The following is a 16,126-nucleotide window of genomic DNA, read 5'->3' as shown; positions in this document are numbered from 1 at the left end:
TTCCATCCACCCCAGATGGGACTTGAACCCCCAATCCCTGGCTTAGGAGTCCAGTGTCTTAGGCCACTGGGATACTGTGTAAACAGTATGACCTATACGAACTGTTGGAAGAGGTAAAAAAATTATAATGGCACTGAGACATGCCCATGAAACGACACATTTAAAAAAAATGTTGTTCGCACTTAAAATAAACTGTTTAGCAGAGGATGGTTTCGATCCATCGAACTCTGGGTTATGGGCCCAGCACGCTTCCGCTGTGCCACTCTGATCTCAGCCACTTCAGAAAAGACTAGAACTCACAATCCATGGCTTAGGAGTCCAGTGTCTTATGCCACTGGGATACTGTGTAAACAGTATGACCTATACGAACTGTTGGAAGAGGTAAAAAAAATATATATAAAGGCACTGAGACATGCCCATGAAACGACACATTTTTTAAAAATGTTGTTCGCACTTAAAATTATCTGTTTAGTAGAGGATGGTTTCGATCCATCGACCTATGGGTTACGGGCCCAGCACGCTTCCGCTGCGCCACTCTGCTCTCAGCCAATTCAGAAAAGACTAGAACTCACAATCCGTGGCTTAGGAGTCCAGTGTCTTAGGCCACTGGGATACTGTGTAAACAGTATGACCTATACGAACTGTTGGAAGAGGTAAAAAAAAATATATAATGGCACTGAGACATGCCCATGAAACGACACATTTAAAAAAAAAATTGTTTGCACTTAAAATAAACTGTTTAGCAGAGGATGGTTTCGATCCATCGACCTCCGGGGTATGGGCCCAGCAAGCTTCCGCTGCGCCACTCTGCTCTCAGCCACTTCAGAAAAGACTAGAACTCACAATCCATGGCTTAGGAGTCCAGTGTCTTAGGCCACTGGGATACTGTGTAAACAGTATGACCTATACGAACTGTTGGAAGAGGTAAAAAAAATATATATAATGGCACTGAGACATGCCCATGAAACGACACATTTTTTAAAAATGTTGTTCGCACTTAAAATAAACTGTTTAGCAGAGGATGGTTTCGATCCATCGACCTCTGGGTTATGGGCCCAGCACGCTTCCGCTGCGCCACTCTGCTCTCAGCCATTTCAGAAAAGACTAGAACTCACAATCCGTGGCTTAGGAGTCCAGTGTCTTAGGCCACTGGGATACTGTGTAAACAGTATGACCTATACGAACTGTTGGAAGAGGTAAACAAAAAATTATAATGGCACTGAGACATGCCCATGAAACGACACATTTTTTAAAAATGTTGTTCGCACTTAAAATAAACTGTTTAGCAGAGGATGGTTTCGATTCATCGATCTCTGTGTTATGGGCCCAGCACGCTTCCGCTGCGCCACTCTGCTCTCAGCCACTTCAGAGAAGACTAGAACTCACAATCCATGGCTTAGGAGTCCAGTGTCTTAGGCCACTGGGATACTGTGTAAAGAGTATGACCTATACGAACTGTTGGAAGAGGTAAAAAAATATATATAATGGCACTGAGACATGCCCATGAAACGACACATTTAAAAAAATTGTTGTTCGCACTTAAAATAAACTGTTTAGCAGAGGATGGTTTCGATCCATCGACCTCTGGGTTATGGGCCCAGCACGCTCCCGCTGAGCCACTCTGCTTCCATCCAACCCAGATGGGACTTGAACCCACAATCCCTGGCTTAGGAGTCCAGTGTCTTAGGCCACTGGGATACTGTGTAAACAGTATGACCTATACGAACTGTTGGAAGAGGTAAAAAAATATATATAATGGCACTGAGACATGCCCATGAAACGACACATTTTTTAAAAATGTTGTTCGCACTTAAAATAAACTGTTTAGCAGAGGATGGTTTCTATCCATCGACCTCTGGGTTATGGGCCCAGCACGCTTCCGCTGCGCCACTCTGCTCTCAGCCAATTCAGAAAAGACTAGAACTCACAATCCGTGGCTTAGGAGTCCAGTGTCTTAGGCCACTGGGATACTGTGTAAACAGTATGACCTATACGAACTGTTGGAAGAGGTAAAAAAATATATATAATGGCACTGAGACATGCCCATGAAACGACACATTTTTTAAAAATGTTGTTCGCACTTAAAATAAACTGTTTAGCAGAGGATGGTTTCGATCCATCGATCTCTGTGTTATGGGCCCAGCACGCTTCCGCTGCGCCACTCTGCTCTCAGCCACTTCAGAGAAGACTAGAACTCACAATCCATGGCTTAGGAGTCCAGTGTCTTAGGCCACTGGGATACTGTGTAAAGAGTATGACCTATACGAACTGTTGGAAGAGGTAAAAAAATATATATAATGGCACTGAGACATGCCCATGAAACGACACATTTAAAAAAAATGTTGTTCGCACTTAAAATAAACTGTTTAGCAGAGGATGGTTTCGATCCATCGACCTCTGGGTTATGGGCCCAGCACGCTCCCGCTGCGCCACTCTGCTTCCATCCACCCCAGATGGGACTTGAACCCACAATCCCTGGCTTAGGAGTCCAGTGTCTTAGGCCACTGGGATACTGTGTAAACAGTATGACCTATACGAACTGTTGGAAGAGGTAAAAAAATATATATAATGGCACTGAGACATGCCCATGAAACGACACATTTTTTAAAAATGTTGTTCGCACTTAAAATAAACTGTTTAGCAGAGGATGGTTTCTATCCATCGACCTCTGGGTTATGGGCCCAGCACGCTTCCGCTGCGCCACTCTGCTCTCAGCCAATTCAGAAAAGACTAGAACTCACAATCCGTGGCTTAGGAGTCCAGTGTCTTAGGCCACTGGGATACTGTGTAAACAGTATGACCTATACGAAATGTTGGAAGAGGTAAACAAAAAATTATAATGGCACTGAGACATGCTCATGAAACGACACATTTAAAAAAAATGTTGTTCGCACTTAAAATAAACTGTTTAGCAGAGGATGGTTTCGATCCATCGACCTCTGTGTTATGGGGCCAGCACGCTTCCGCTGCGCCACTCTGCTCTCAGCCACTTCAGAAAAGACTAGAACTCACAATCCATGGCTTAGGAGTCCAGTGTCTTAGGCCACTGGGATACTGTGTAAACAGTATGACCTATACGAACTGTTGGAAGAGATAAAAAATATATATAATGGCACTGAGACATGCCCATGAAACGACACATTTAAAAAAATGTTGTTCGCACTTAAAATAAACTGTTTAGCAGAGGATGGTTTCGATCCATTGACCTCTGGGTTATGGGCCCAGCACGCTTCCGCTGCGCCACTCTGCTCTCAGCCACTTCAGAAAAGACTAGAACTCACAATCCATGGCTTAGGAGTCCAGAGTCTTAGGCCACTGGGATACTGTGTAAACAGTATGACCTATACGAACTGTTGGAAGAGGTAAAAAAATATATATAATGGCACTGAGACATGCCCATGAAACGACACATTTTTTAAAAATGTTGTTCGCACTTAAAATAAACTGTTTAGCAGAGGATGGTTTCGATCCATCGACCTCTGGGTTATGGGCCCAGAACACTTCCGCTGCGCCACTCTGCTCTCAGCCACTTCAGAAAAGACTAGAACTCACTATCCATGGCTTAGGAGTCCAGAGTCTTAGGCCACTGGGATACTGTGTAAACAGTATGACCTATACGAACTGTTGGAAGAGATAAAAAAAAATATATAATGGCACTGAGACATGCCCATGAAACGACACATTTAAAAAAAATGTTGTTCGCACTTAAAATAAACTGTTTAGCAGAGGATGGTTTCGATCCATCGACCTCTGGGTTATGGGCCCAGCACGCTTCCGCTGCGCCACTCTGCTCTCAGCCACTTCATAAAAGACTAGAACTCACAATCCATGGCTTAGGAGTCCAGTGTCTTAGGCCACTGGGATACTGTGTAAACAGTATGACCTATACGAACTGTTGGAAGAGGTAAAAAAAGATATATAATGGCACTGAGACATGGCCATGAAACGACACATTTTTTAAAAATGTTGTTCGCACTTAAAATAAGCTGTTTAGCAGAGGATGGTTTTGATCCATCGACCTCTGGGTTATGGGCCCAGCACGCTTCCGCTGCGCCAGTCTGCTCTCAGCCACTTCAGAAAAGACTAGAACTCACAATCCATGGCTTAGGAGTCCAGTGTCTTAGGCCACTGGGATACTGTGTAAACAGTATGACCTATACGAACTGTTGGAAGAGATAAAAAAATATATATAATGGCACTGAGACATGCCCATGAAACGACACATTTTAAAAAAATGTTGTTCGCACTTAAAATAAACTGTTTAGCAGAGGATGGTTTCGATCCATCGACCTCTGGGTTACGGGCCCAGCACGCTTCCGCTGCGCCACTCTGCTTCCATCCACCCCAGATGGGACTTGAACTCCCAATCCCTGGCTTAGGAGTCCAGTGTCTTAGGCCACTGGGATACTGTGTAAACAGTATGACCTATACGAACTGTTGGAAGAGGTAAAAAAAATATATATAATGGCACTGAGACATGCCCATGAAACGACAATTTTTTTTAAAATGTTGTTCGCACTTAAAATAAACTGTTTAGCAGAGGATGGTTTCGATCCATCGACCTCTGGGTTATGGGCCCAGCACGCTTCAGCTGCGCCACTCTGCTCTCAGCCAATTCAGAAAAGACTAGAACTCACAATCCATGGCTTAGGAGTCCAGTGTCTTAGGCCACTGGGATACTGTGTAAACAGTATGACCTATACGAACTGTTGGAAGAGGTAAAAAAAATATATATAATGGCACTGAGACATGCCCATGAAACGACAAATTTTTTTAAAATGTTGTTCGCACTTAAAATAAACTGTTTAGCAGAGGATGGTTTCGATCCATCGACCTCTGGGTTATGGGCCCAGCACGCTTCAGCTGCGCCACTCTGCTCTCAGCCAATTCAGAAAAGACTAGAACTCACAATCCGTGGCTTAGGAGTCCAGTGTCTTAGGCCACTGGGATACTGTGTAAACAGTATGACCTATACAAACTTTTAGAAGAGGTAAACAAAAAATTATAATGGCACTGAGACATGCCCATGAAACGACACATTTAAAAAAAATGTTGTTCGCACTTAAAATAAACTGTTTAGCAGAGGATGGTTTCGATCCATCGACCTCTGGGTTATGGGCCCAGCACGCTTCCGCTGCGCCACTCTGCTCTCAGCCACTTCAGAAAAGACTAGAACTCACAATCCATGGCTTAGGAGTCCAGTGTCTTAGGCCACTGGGATACTGTGTAAACAGTATGACCTATACGAACTGTTGGAAGAGGTAAAAAAATATATATAATGGCACTGAGACATGCCCATGAAACGACACATTTAAAAAAAAAATTGTTTGCACTTAAAATAAACTGTTTAGCAGAGGATGGTTTCGATCCATCGACCTCCGGGTTATGGGCCCAGCAAGCTTCCGCTGAGCCACTCTGCTCTCAGCCACTTCAGAAAAGACTAGAACTCACAATCCATGGCTTAGGAGTCCAGTGTCTTAGGCCACTGGGATACTGTGTAAACAGTATGACCTATACGAACTGTTGGAAGAGGTAAAAAAAATATATATAATGGCACTGAGACATGCCCATGAAACGACACATTTTTTAAAAATGTTGTTCGCACTTAAAATAAACTGTTTAGCAGAGGATGGTTTCGATCCATCGACCTCTGGGTTATGGGCCCAGCACGCTTCAGCTGCGCCACTCTGCTCTCAGCCAATTCAGAAAAGACTAGAACTCACAATCCGTGGCTTAGGAGTCCAGTGTCTTAGGCCACTGGGATACTGTGTAAACAGTATGACCTATACGAACTGTTGGAAGAGGTAAACAAAAAATTATAATGGCACTGAGACATGCCCATGAAACGACACATTTAAAAAAAATGTTGTTCGCACTTAAAATAAACTGTTTAGCAGAGGATGGTTTCGATCCATCGACCTCTGTGTTATGGGCCCAGCACGCTTCCGCTGCGCCACTCTGCTCTCAGCCACTTCAGAAAAGACTAGAACTCACAATCCATGGCTTAGGAGTCCAGTGTCTTAGGCCACTGGGATACTGTGTAAACAGTATGACCTATACGAACTGTTGGAAGAGGTAAAAAAAAATATATAATGGCACTGAGACATGCCCATGAAACGACACATTTAAAAAAAAATTTGTTCGCACTTAAAATAAACTGTTTAGCAGAGGATGGTTTCGATCCATCGACCTCTGGGTTATGGGCCTAGCACGCTTCCGCTGCGCCACTCTGCTCTCAGGCACTTCAGAAAAGACTAGAACTCACAATCCATGGCTTAGGAGTCCAGTGTCTTAGGCCACTGGGATACTGTGTAAACAGTATGACCTATACGAACTGTTGGAAGAGGTAAAAAAAATATATATAATGGCACTGAGACATGCCCATGAAACGACACATTTTTTAAAAATGTTGTTCGCACTTAAAATAAACTGTTTAGCAGAGGATGGTTTCGATTCATCGATCTCTGTGTTATGGGCCCAGCACGCTTCCGCTGCGCCACTCTGCTCTCAGCCACTTCAGAGAAGACTAGAACTCACAATCCATGGCTTAGGAGTCCAGTGTCTTAGGCCACTGGGATACTGTGTAAAGAGTATGACCTATACGAACTGTTGGAAGAGGTAAAAAAATATATATAATGGCACTGAGACATGCCCATGAAACGACACATTTAAAAAAAATGTTGTTCGCACTTAAAATAAACTGTTTAGCAGAGGATGGTTTCGATCCATCGACCTCTGGGTTATGGGCCCAGCACGCTCCCGCTGCGCCACTCTGCTTCCATCCACCCCAGATGGGACTTGAACCCACAATCCCTGGCTTAGGAGTCCAGTGTCTTAGGCCACTGGGATACTGTGTAAACAGTATGACCTATACGAACTGTTGGAAGAGGTAAAAAAATATATATAATGGCACTGAGACATGCCCATGAAACGACACATTTTTTAAAAATGTTGTTCGCACTTAAAATAAACTGTTTAGCAGAGGATGGTTTCTATCCATCGACCTCTGGGTTATGGGCCCAGCACGCTTCCGCTGCGCCACTCTGCTCTCAGCCAATTCAGAAAAGACTAGAACTCACAATCCGTGGCTTAGGAGTCCAGTGTCTTAGGCCACTGGGATACTGTGTAAACAGTATGACCTATACGAACTGTTGGAAGAGGTAAAAAAATATATATAATGGCACTGAGACATGCCCATGAAACGACACATTTTTTAAAAATGTTGTTCGCACTTAAAATAAACTGTTTAGCAGAGGATGGTTTCGATCCATCGATCTCTGTGTTATGGGCCCAGCACGCTTCCGCTGCGCCACTCTGCTCTCAGCCACTTCAGAGAAGACTAGAACTCACAATCCATGGCTTAGGAGTCCAGTGTCTTAGGCCACTGGGATACTGTGTAAAGAGTATGACCTATACGAACTGTTGGAAGAGGTAAAAAAATATATATAATGGCACTGAGACATGCCCATGAAACGACACATTTAAAAAAAATGTTGTTCGCACTTAAAATAAATTGTTTAGCAGAGGATGGTTTCGATCCATCGACCTCTGGGTTATGGGCCCAGCACGCTCCCGCTGCGCCACTCTGCTTCCATCCACCCCAGATGGGACTTGAACCCACAATCCCTGGCTTAGGAGTCCAGTGTCTTAGGCCACTGGGATACTGTGTAAACAGTATGACCTATACGAACTGTTGGAAGAGGTAAAAAAATATATATAATGGCACTGAGACATGCCCATGAAACGACACATTTTTTAAAAATGTTGTTCGCACTTAAAATAAACTGTTTAGCAGAGGATGGTTTCTATCCATCGACCTCTGGGTTATGGGCCCAGCACGCTTCCGCTGCGCCACTCTGCTCTCAGCCAATTCAGAAAAGACTAGAACTCACAATCCGTGGCTTAGGAGTCCAGTGTCTTAGGCCACTGGGATACTGTGTAAACAGTATGACCTATACGAAATGTTGGAAGAGGTAAACAAAAAATTATAATGGCACTGAGACATGCTCATGAAACGACACATTTAAAAAAAAATTTGTTCGCACTTAAAATAAACTGTTTAGCAGAGGATGGTTTCGATCCATCGACCTCTGGGTTATGGGCCCAGCAAGCTTCCGCTGCGCCACTCTGCTCTCAGCCACTTCAGAAAAGAATAGAACTCACAATCCATGGCTTAGGAGTCCAGTGTCTTAGGCCACTGGGATACTGTGTAAACAGTATGACCTATACGAACTGTTGGAAGAGGTAAAAAAATATATATAATGGCACTGAGACATGGCCATGAAACGACACATTTTTTAATAATGTTGTTCGCACTTAAAATAAGCTGTTTAGCAGAGGATGGTTTCGATCCATCGACCTCTGGGTTATGGGCCCAGCACACTTCCGCTGCGCCACTCTGCTCTCAGCCACTTCTGAAAAGACTAGAACTCACAATCCATGGCTTAGGAGTCCAGTGTCTTAGGCCACTGGGATACTGTGTAAACAGTATGACCTATACGAACTGTTGGAAGAGGTAAAAAAATATATATAATGGCACTGAGACATGCCCATGAAACGACACGTTTTTTTAAAAATGTTGTTCGCACTTAAAATACACTGTTTAGCAGAGGATGGTTTCGATCCATCGACCTCTGGGTTATGGGCCCAGCACGCTTCAGCTGCGCCACTCTGCTCTCAGCCAATTCAGAAAAGACTAGAACTCACAATCCGTGGCTTAGGAGTCCAGTGTCTTAGGCCACTGGGATACTGTGTAAACAGTATGACCTATACAAACTTTTAGAAGAGGTAAACAAAAAATTATAATGGCACTGAGACATGCCCATGAAACGACACATTTAAAAAAAATGTTGTTCGCACTTAAAATAAACTGTTTAGCAGAGGATGGTTTCGATCCATCGACCTCTGGGTTATGGGCCCAGCACGCTTCCGCTGCGCCACTCTGCTCTCAGCCACTTCAGAAAAGACTAGAACTCACAATCCATGGCTTAGGAGTCCAGTGTCTTAGGCCACTGGGATACTGTGTAAACAGTATGACCTATACGAACTGTTGGAAGAGGTAAAAAAATATATATAATGGCACTGAGACATGCCCATGAAACGACACATTTAAAAAAAAAATTGTTTGCACTTAAAATAAACTGTTTAGCAGAGGATGGTTTCGATCCATCGACCTCCGGGTTATGGGCCCAGCAAGCTTCCGCTGAGCCACTCTGCTCTCAGCCACTTCAGAAAAGACTAGAACTCACAATCCATGGCTTAGGAGTCCAGTGTCTTAGGCCACTGGGATACTGTGTAAACAGTATGACCTATACGAACTGTTGGAAGAGGTAAAAAAAATATATATAATGGCACTGAGACATGCCCATGAAACGACACATTTTTTAAAAATGTTGTTCGCACTTAAAATAAACTGTTTAGCAGAGGATGGTTTCGATCCATCGACCTCTGGGTTATGGGCCCAGCACGCTTCAGCTGCGCCACTCTGCTCTCAGCCAATTCAGAAAAGACTAGAACTCACAATCCGTGGCTTAGGAGTCCAGTGTCTTAGGCCACTGGGATACTGTGTAAACAGTATGACCTATACGAACTGTTGGAAGAGGTAAACAAAAAATTATAATGGCACTGAGACATGCCCATGAAACGACACATTTAAAAAAAATGTTGTTCGCACTTAAAATAAACTGTTTAGCAGAGGATGGTTTCGATCCATCGACCTCTGTGTTATGGGCCCAGCACGCTTCCGCTGCGCCACTCTGCTCTCAGCCACTTCAGAAAAGACTAGAACTCACAATCCATGGCTTAGGAGTCCAGTGTCTTAGGCCACTGGGATACTGTGTAAACAGTATGACCTATACGAACTGTTGGAAGAGGTAAAAAAAAATATATAATGGCACTGAGACATGCCCATGAAACGACACATTTAAAAAAAAATTTGTTCGCACTTAAAATAAACTGTTTAGCAGAGGATGGTTTCGATCCATCGACCTCTGGGTTATGGGCCTAGCACGCTTCCGCTGCGCCACTCTGCTCTCAGGCACTTCAGAAAAGACTAGAACTCACAATCCATGGCTTAGGAGTCCAGTGTCTTAGGCCACTGGGATACTGTGTAAACAGTATGACCTATACGAACTGTTGGAAGAGGTAAAAAAAATATATATAATGGCACTGAGACATGCCCATGAAACGACACATTTTTTAAAAATGTTGTTCGCACTTAAAATAAACTGTTTAGCAGAGGATGGTTTCGATTCATCGATCTCTGTGTTATGGGCCCAGCACGCTTCCGCTGCGCCACTCTGCTCTCAGCCACTTCAGAGAAGACTAGAACTCACAATCCATGGCTTAGGAGTCCAGTGTCTTAGGCCACTGGGATACTGTGTAAAGAGTATGACCTATACGAACTGTTGGAAGAGGTAAAAAAATATATATAATGGCACTGAGACATGCCCATGAAACGACACATTTAAAAAAAATGTTGTTCGCACTTAAAATAAACTGTTTAGCAGAGGATGGTTTCGATCCATCGACCTCTGGGTTATGGGCCCAGCACGCTCCCGCTGCGCCACTCTGCTTCCATCCACCCCAGATGGGACTTGAACCCACAATCCCTGGCTTAGGAGTCCAGTGTCTTAGGCCACTGGGATACTGTGTAAACAGTATGACCTATACGAACTGTTGGAAGAGGTAAAAAAATATATATAATGGCACTGAGACATGCCCATGAAACGACACATTTTTTAAAAATGTTGTTCGCACTTAAAATAAACTGTTTAGCAGAGGATGGTTTCTATCCATCGACCTCTGGGTTATGGGCCCAGCACGCTTCCGCTGCGCCACTCTGCTCTCAGCCAATTCAGAAAAGACTAGAACTCACAATCCGTGGCTTAGGAGTCCAGTGTCTTAGGCCACTGGGATACTGTGTAAACAGTATGACCTATACGAACTGTTGGAAGAGGTAAAAAAATATATATAATGGCACTGAGACATGCCCATGAAACGACACATTTTTTAAAAATGTTGTTCGCACTTAAAATAAACTGTTTAGCAGAGGATGGTTTCGATCCATCGATCTCTGTGTTATGGGCCCAGCACGCTTCCGCTGCGCCACTCTGCTCTCAGCCACTTCAGAGAAGACTAGAACTCACAATCCATGGCTTAGGAGTCCAGTGTCTTAGGCCACTGGGATACTGTGTAAAGAGTATGACCTATACGAACTGTTGGAAGAGGTAAAAAAATATATATAATGGCACTGAGACATGCCCATGAAACGACACATTTAAAAAAAATGTTGTTCGCACTTAAAATAAATTGTTTAGCAGAGGATGGTTTCGATCCATCGACCTCTGGGTTATGGGCCCAGCACGCTCCCGCTGCGCCACTCTGCTTCCATCCACCCCAGATGGGACTTGAACCCACAATCCCTGGCTTAGGAGTCCAGTGTCTTAGGCCACTGGGATACTGTGTAAACAGTATGACCTATACGAACTGTTGGAAGAGGTAAAAAAATATATATAATGGCACTGAGACATGCCCATGAAACGACACATTTTTTAAAAATGTTGTTCGCACTTAAAATAAACTGTTTAGCAGAGGATGGTTTCTATCCATCGACCTCTGGGTTATGGGCCCAGCACGCTTCCGCTGCGCCACTCTGCTCTCAGCCAATTCAGAAAAGACTAGAACTCACAATCCGTGGCTTAGGAGTCCAGTGTCTTAGGCCACTGGGATACTGTGTAAACAGTATGACCTATACGAAATGTTGGAAGAGGTAAACAAAAAATTATAATGGCACTGAGACATGCTCATGAAACGACACATTTAAAAAAAAATTTGTTCGCACTTAAAATAAACTGTTTAGCAGAGGATGGTTTCGATCCATCGACCTCTGGGTTATGGGCCCAGCAAGCTTCCGCTGCGCCACTCTGCTCTCAGCCACTTCAGAAAAGAATAGAACTCACAATCCATGGCTTAGGAGTCCAGTGTCTTAGGCCACTGGGATACTGTGTAAACAGTATGACCTATACGAACTGTTGGAAGAGGTAAAAAAATATATATAATGGCACTGAGACATGGCCATGAAACGACACATTTTTTAATAATGTTGTTCGCACTTAAAATAAGCTGTTTAGCAGAGGATGGTTTCGATCCATCGACCTCTGGGTTATGGGCCCAGCACACTTCCGCTGCGCCACTCTGCTCTCAGCCACTTCTGAAAAGACTAGAACTCACAATCCATGGCTTAGGAGTCCAGTGTCTTAGGCCACTGGGATACTGTGTAAACAGTATGACCTATACGAACTGTTGGAAGAGGTAAAAAAATATATATAATGGCACTGAGACATGCCCATGAAACGACACGTTTTTTTAAAAATGTTGTTCGCACTTAAAATACACTGTTTAGCAGAGGATGGTTTCGATCCATCGACCTCTGGGCCCAGCACAATCCCACTGCGCCACTCTGCTTCCATCCAACCCAGATGGGACTTGAACCCACAATCCCTGGCTTAGGAGGCCAGTGCCTTATCCTTTAGGTCACTGGGGCACTGTCTATCTTTTGCAAATAGTATGAACTGATAGAAGCAGTAAAAACAATGTGTACTGGATAGCACTGAGACACGCAAATGAAATGTAGCTTTCTAATTTCTGTTTGCGTTTCATTTTTGAAAAGAATCTGTTTAGCAGAGGATGGTTTCGATAGATCAACCTCTGGGTTAGGGGCCCAGCACGCTTCCGCTGCTCCACTCTGCTCTAAGACACTTCAGAAAATACTAGAACTAACAATCCATGGCTTAGGAGTCCAGTGTCTTAGGCCACTGGGATACTGTGTAAACAGTATGACCTATACGAACTGTTGGAAGAGGTAAACAAAAAAGTATAATGGCACTGAGACATGCCAATGAAACGACAAATTTAAAAAAAATGTTGTTCGCACTTAAAATAAGCTGTTTAGCAGAGGATGGTTTCGATCCATCGACCTCTGGGTTATGGGCCCAGCACGCTTCCGCTGCGCCACTCTGCTCTAAGACACTTCAGTAAAGACTAGAACTCACAATCCATGGCTTAGGAGTCCAGTGTCTTAGGCCACTGGGATACTGTGTAAACAGTATGACCTATACGAACTGTTGGAAGAGGTAAAAAAATATATATAATGGCACTGAGACATGCCCATGAAACGACACATTTAAAAAAAATGTTGTTCGCACTTAAAATAAACTCTTTAGCAGAGAATGGTTTCGATCCATCGACCTCTGGGATATGGGCCCAGCACGCTTCCGCTGCGCCACTCTGCTCTCAGCCGCTTCAGAAATGACAAGAACTCACAATCCATGGCTTAGGAGTCCAGTGTCTTAGGCCACTGGGATACTGTGTAAACAGTATGACCTATACGAACTGTTGGAAGAGGTAAAAAAATATATATAATGGCACTGAGACATGCCCATGAAACGACACGTTTTTTTAAAAATGTTGTTCGCACTTAAAATACACTGTTTAGCAGAGGATGGTTTCGATCCATCGACCTCTGGGTAATGGGCCCAGCACAATCCCACTGCGCCACTCTGCTTCCATCCAACCCAGATGGGACTTGAACCCACAATCCCTGGCTTAGGAGGCCAGTGCCTTATCCTTTAGGTCACTGGGGCACTGTCTATCTTTTGCAAATAGTATGAACTGATAGAAGCAGTAAAAACAATGTGTACTGGATAGCACTGAGACACGCAAATGAAATGTAGCTTTCTAATTTCTGTTTGCGTTTCATTTTTGAAAAGAATCTGTTTAGCAGAGGATGGTTTCGATAGATGAACCTCTGGGTTAGGGGCCCAGCACGCTTCCGCTGCTCCACTCTGCTCTAAGACACTTCAGAAAATACTAGAACTAACAATCCATGGCTTAGGAGTCCAGTGTCTTAGGCCACTGGGATACTGTGTAAACAGTATGACCTATACGAACTGTTGGAAGAGGTAAACAAAAAAGTATAATGGCACTGAGACATGCCAATGAAACGACAAATTTAAAAAAAATGTTGTTCGCACTTAAAATAAGCTGTTTAGCAGAGGATGGTTTCGATCCATCGACCTCTGGGTTATGGGCCCAGCACGCTTCCGCTGCGCCACTCTGCTCTAAGACACTTCAGTAAAGACTAGAACTCACAATCCATGGCTTAGGAGTCCAGTGTCTTAGGCCACTGGGATACTGTGTAAACAGTATGACCTATACGAACTGTTGGAAGAGGTAAAAAAATATATATAATGGCACTGAGACATGCCCATGAAACGACACATTTTTTTAAAATGTTTGCACTTAAAACAAACTGTTTAGCAGAGGATGGTTTCGATCCATCGATCGACCTATGGGTTATGGGCACAGCACGCTTCCGCTGCGCCACTCTGCTCTCAGCCACTTCAGAAAAGACTAGAACTCACAATCCATGGCTTGGGAGTCCAGTGTCTTAGGCCACTGGGATACTGTGTAAACAGTATGACCTATACGAACTGTTGGAAGAGGTAAAAAAATATATATAATGGCACTGAGACATGCCCATGAAACGACACATTTAAGTAAAATGTTGTTCGCACTTAAAATAAACTGTTTAGCAGAGGATGGTTTCGATCCATCGACCTCTGGGTTATGGGCCCAGCACGCTCCCGCTGCGCCACTCTGCTTCCATCCACCCCAGATGGGACTTGAACCCCCAATCTCTGGCTTAGGAGTCCAGTGTCTTAGGCCACTGGGATACTGTGTAAACAGTATGACCTATACGAACTGTTGGAAGAGGTAAAAAAATATATATAATGGCACTGAGACATGCCCATGAAACGACACATTTAAAAAAAATGTTGTTCGTACTTAAAATAAACTGTTTAGCAGAGGATGGTTTCGACCCATCAACCTCTGGGTTATGGGCCCAGCACACTTCCACTGCGCCACTCTGCTCTCAGCCAATTCAGAAAAGACTAGAACTCACAATCCGTGGCTTAGGAGTCCAGTGTCTTAGGCCACTGGGATACTGTGTAAACAGTATGACCTATACGAACTGTTGGAAGAGGTAAACAAAAAATTATAATGGCACTGAGACATGCCCATGAAACGACACATTTAAAAAAATGTTGTTTGCACTTAAAATAAACTGTTTAGCAGAGGATGGTTTTGATCCATCGACCTCTGGGTTATGGGCCCAGGACGCTTCCGCTGCGCCACTCTGCTCTCAGCCACTTCAGAAAAGACTAGAACTCACAATCCATGGCTTAGGAGTCCAGTGTGTTAGGCCACTGGGATACTGTGTAAACAGTATGACCTATACGAACTGTTGGAAGAGGTAAAAAAATATATATAATGGCACTGAGACATGCCCATGAAACGACACATTTTTTAAAAATGTTGTTCGCACTTAAAATAAACTGTTTAGCAGAGGATGGTTTCGATCCATCGACCTCTGGGTTATGGGCCCAGCACGCTCCCGCTGCGCCACTCTGCTTCCATCCACCCCAGATGGGACTTGAACCCACAATCCGTGGCTTAGGAGTCCAGTGTCTTAGGCCACTGGGATACTGTGTAAACAGTATGACCTATACGAACTGTTGGAAGAGGTAAAAAAATATATATAATGGCACTGAGACATGGCCATGAAACGACACATTTTTAAAAAATGTTGTTCGCACTTAAAATAAGCTGTTTAGCAGAGGATGGTTTCGATCCATCGACCTCTGGGTTATGGGCCCAGCACACTTCCGCTGCGCCACTCTGCTCTCAGCCACTTCAGAAAAGACTAGAACTCACAATCCATGGCTTAGGAGTCCAGTGTCTTAGGCCACTGGGATACTGTGTAAACAGTATGACCTATACGAACTGTTGGAAGAGGTAAAAAAATATATATAATGGCACTGAGACATGCCCATGAAACGACACGTTTTTTAAAAATGTTGTTCGCACTTAAAATACACTGTTTAGCAGAGGATGGTTTCGATCCATCGACCTCTGGGTAATGGGCCCAGCACAATCCCACTGCGCCACTCTGCTTCCATCCACCCCAGATGGGACTTGAACCCACAATCCCTGGCTTAGGAGGCCAATCCTTTAGGTCACTGGGGCACTGTCTATCTCTTGCAAATAGTATGAACTGATAGAA

General features: G+C 43.9%; 7 non-coding genes across 7 annotated transcripts; all 7 read right to left on the bottom strand.

The window, feature by feature from the left end:
- Positions 1–1,012: 1,012 nt before the first annotated feature.
- On the bottom strand, positions 1,013–1,084 carry trnam-cau (transfer RNA methionine (anticodon CAU)). The gene has a single exon. It is a non-coding gene; the product is annotated as a tRNA-Met (tRNA).
- A 2,636-nt stretch (positions 1,085–3,720) lies between these two features.
- Positions 3,721–3,792, bottom strand: trnam-cau (transfer RNA methionine (anticodon CAU)). The gene has a single exon. It is a non-coding gene; the product is annotated as a tRNA-Met (tRNA).
- Positions 3,793–4,262: 470 nt separating this feature from the next.
- Positions 4,263–4,334, bottom strand: trnat-cgu (transfer RNA threonine (anticodon CGU)). Its single transcript has one exon. It is a non-coding gene; the product is annotated as a tRNA-Thr (tRNA).
- Positions 4,335–5,077: 743 nt separating this feature from the next.
- On the bottom strand, positions 5,078–5,149 carry trnam-cau (transfer RNA methionine (anticodon CAU)). The gene has a single exon. It is a non-coding gene; the product is annotated as a tRNA-Met (tRNA).
- Positions 5,150–8,874: 3,725 nt separating this feature from the next.
- trnam-cau (transfer RNA methionine (anticodon CAU)) lies at positions 8,875–8,946 on the bottom strand. Its single transcript has one exon. It is a non-coding gene; the product is annotated as a tRNA-Met (tRNA).
- A 4,003-nt stretch (positions 8,947–12,949) lies between these two features.
- On the bottom strand, positions 12,950–13,021 carry trnam-cau (transfer RNA methionine (anticodon CAU)). Its single transcript has one exon. It is a non-coding gene; the product is annotated as a tRNA-Met (tRNA).
- Positions 13,022–14,048: 1,027 nt separating this feature from the next.
- On the bottom strand, positions 14,049–14,120 carry trnam-cau (transfer RNA methionine (anticodon CAU)). The gene has a single exon. It is a non-coding gene; the product is annotated as a tRNA-Met (tRNA).
- Positions 14,121–16,126: the final 2,006 nt, after the last annotated feature.

This window comes from Oncorhynchus clarkii, chromosome 7 (genome assembly GCF_045791955.1).
Source record: "Oncorhynchus clarkii lewisi isolate Uvic-CL-2024 chromosome 7, UVic_Ocla_1.0, whole genome shotgun sequence".
NCBI lineage: Eukaryota > Metazoa > Chordata > Actinopteri > Salmoniformes > Salmonidae > Oncorhynchus > Oncorhynchus clarkii.
This window is presented reverse-complemented; position numbering and strand designations above follow the sequence as displayed.